The following is a 3,561-nucleotide window of genomic DNA, read 5'->3' on the forward strand; positions in this document are numbered from 1 at the left end:
CAGATCCCTCCTTTTATGCCACGGTCCAGTCAGAGCTCTCCTTTCATCTTGCTGTCGTCCAATCAGATCGCTCCTTTCCTCCTGCTGTGGTCCAATCAGATCCCTCCTTTACTCTTGCTGTGGTCCAATCAGATGCCTCCTTTTATGCCAGGGTCCAATCAGAGCTCTCCTTTCATCTTGCTGTCGTCCAATCAGATCGCTCCTTTCCTCCTACTGTGTTCCAATCAGATCCCTCCTTTCCTCTTGCTCTCGTCCAATCAGATCCCTCCTTTTATGCCACGGTCCAATCAGAGCTGTCCTTTCATCTTGCTGTCGTCCAATCAGATCGCTCATTTCCTCCTGCTGTCGTCCAATCAGATCCCTCCTTTCCTCTTGCTGTGGTCCAATCAGATCACTTCTTTTATGCCACGGTCCAATCAGAGCTCTCCTTTCATCTTGCTGTCGTCCAATCAGATCGCTCCTTTCCTCCTGCTGTGGTCCAATCAGATCCCTCCTTTACTCTTGCTGTGGTTCAATCAGATCCCTCCTTTTATGCCACGGTCCAATCAGAGCTCTCCTTTCATCTTGCTGTGGTCCAATCAGATCGCTCCTTTCCTCCTGCTGTGGTCAAATCAGATCGCTCCTTTCCTCTTGCTGTGGTCCAATCAGATCACTCCTTTCCTCTTGCTGTGGTCCAATCAGATCCCTCCTTTTATGCCACGGTCCAATTAGAGCTTTCCTTTCATCTTGCTGTCGTCCAATCAGATCGCTCCTTTCCTCCTGCTGTGGTCCAATCAGAGCTCTCCTTTCATCTTGCTGTCGTCCAATCAGATCGCTCCTTTCCTCCTGCTGTGGTCCAATCAGATCCCTCCTTTCCTCTTGCTGTGGTCCAATCAGATCACTCCTTTTATGCCACGGTCCAATCAGAGCTCTCCTTTCATCTTGCTGTCGTCCAATCAGATCGCTCCTTTCCTCCTGCTGTGGTCCAATCAGATCCCTCCTTTCCTCTTGCTGTGGTCCAATCAGATCACTCCTTTTATGCCACGGTCCAATCAGAGCTCTCCTTTCATCTTGCTGTCGTCCAATCAGATCGCTCCTTTCCTCCTGCTGTGGTCCAATCAGATCGCTCCTTTCCTCTTGGTGTGGTCCAATCAGATCCCTCCTTTTATGCCACGGTCCAATCAGATGGCTCCTTTCCTCCTGCTGTGGTCCAATCAGATCCCTCCTTTCCTCTTGCTGTGGTCCAATCAGATCCCTCCTTTTATGCCACGGTCCAATCAGAGCTCTCCTTTGATCTTGCTGTCGTCCAATCAGATCCCTCCTTTCCTCTTGCTGTGGTCCAATCAGATCCCTCCTTTTATGCCACGGTCCAATCAGAGCTCTCCTTTCATCTTGCTGTCGTCCAATCAGATGGCTCCTTTCCTCCTGCTGTGGTCCAATCAGATCCCTCCTTTCCACTTGCTGTGGTCCAATCAGATCCCTCCTTTTATGCCACGGTCCAATCAGAGCTCTCCTTTCATCTTGCTGTCGTCCAATCAGATCGCTCCTTTCCTCTTGCTGTGGTCCAATCAGATCCATCCTTTTATGCCACGGTCCAATCAGAGCTCTCCTTTCATCTTGCTGTCGTCCAATCAGATCGCTCCTTTCCTCCTGCTGTGGTCCAATCAGATCCCTCCTTTCCTCTTGCTGTGGTCCAATCAGATCCCTCCTTTTATGCCACGGTCCAATCAGAGCTCTCCTTTCATCTTGCTGTGGTCCAATCAGATCGCTCCTTTCCTCCTGCTGTGGTCCAATCAGATCCCTCCTTTCATCTTGCTGTGGTCCAATCAGATCGCTCCTTATATGCCACGGTCCAATCAGAGCTCTCCTTTCATCTTGCTGTGGTCCAATCAGATCGCTCCTTTCCTCCTGCTGTGGTCCAATCAGATCCCTCCTTTCCTCTTGCTGTGGTCCAATCAGATCCCTCCTTTTATGCCACGGTCCAATCAGAGCTCTCCTTTCATCTTGCTGTGGTCCAATCAGATCGCTCCTTTCCTCCTGCTGTGGTCCAATCAGATCCCTCCTTTCCTCTTGCTGTGGTCCAATCAGATCCCTCCTTTTATGCCACGGTCCAATCAGAGCTCTCCTTTCATCTTGCTGTCGTCCAATCAGAGCTCTCCTTTCATCATGCTGTGGTCCAATCAGATCCCTCCTTTCCTCTTGCTGTGGTCCAATCAGATCCCTCCTTTTATGCCACGGTCCAATCAGAGCTCTCCTTTCATCTTGCTATCGTCCAATCAGATCCCTCCTTTCCACTTGCTGTGGTCCAATCAGATCGCTCCTTTTATGCCACGGTCCAATCAGAGCTCTCCTTTCATCTTGCTGTCGTCCAATCAAATCGCTCCTTTCCTCCTGCTGTGGTCCAATCAGATCCCTCCTTTCCTCTTGCTGTGGTCCAATCAGATCCCTCCTTTCATGCCACGGTCCAATCAGAGCTCTCCTTTCATCTTGCTGTCGTCCAATCAGATCGCTCCTTTCCTCCTGCTGTGGTCCAATCAGATCCTTCCTTTCCTCTTGCTGTGGTCCAATCTGATCCCTCCTTTTTTGCCATGGTCCAATCAGAGCTCTCCTTTCATGTTGTTGTAGTCCAATCAGATCTCTCCTTTCTTTTTGCTATCGTCCAATCAGATCCCTCATTTTATGCCATGGTCCAATCAGATCTCTCCTTTCCTCCTGCTGTAGTCCAAACAGATCTCTCCTTTCCTCCTGATGTGGTCCAATCAGATCACTCCAGAAAATGGTGTTGGTGTGTTTAGACAATGAAAACAGCGTTGATAGCTCCAAACAGCCTTTAAACCCAAAAAACGCTGTTTCTACCTCCGCACAGCCTTTAGATGCTGAAAACGGCGTTTCTCCCTCCAAATAGCCTTTAAACCCCAAAAATGTTGTTTCTCCATCCGAACAGCCTTTAGACAGGGAGAACAGCGTTTCTCCCTCCAAACAGCCTTTAGACACCGAAAACGGCGTTTCTACCTCCGAACAGCTTTTAGACACCGAAAACGGCCTTCGTAGCTCCAAAAAGCCTTAAACCCAAAAAACGGTGTTTCTACCTCCGAACAGTCTTTAGACACCGAAACGGCGTTTGTAGCTTCAAACAGCCTTTAAACCCAAGAAACGCTGTTTCTACCTCCGAACAGCCTTTAGACATCGAAAACGGCGTTGGTAGCTCCAAACAGCCTTTAAACCCTTTAAACGCTGTTTCTACCTGCGAACAACCTTTAGACACCGAAAACAGCGTTTCTCCCTCCAAACAGCCTTTAAACCCCAAAAACGCTGTTTCTACCTCTTAACAGCCTTTAGACACAGAAAACAGAGACCCCTGGCTGCTTAAAATCAGACATTTAGTGTGGTCAATACCACACAGCTTTCAGAGCTGGGTCAGAGGTCAAATCTGTTCTGTATATTTAGCCTGGTCTTTCAGGCTAGCATGATCAGATTTACTGGAGTGACACCTCAATTTAAAGCTCAGATTCAGACCTTTTCATAGAGTCCAACATTGTTCATTTTAAACCTTCTGGTGGCTGGCAGCACACTGATGAATTA

The sequence above is a fragment of the Centroberyx gerrardi genome, chromosome 8 (genome assembly GCF_048128805.1).
Source record: "Centroberyx gerrardi isolate f3 chromosome 8, fCenGer3.hap1.cur.20231027, whole genome shotgun sequence".
In the NCBI taxonomy this organism is placed as follows: domain Eukaryota; kingdom Metazoa; phylum Chordata; class Actinopteri; order Beryciformes; family Berycidae; genus Centroberyx; species Centroberyx gerrardi.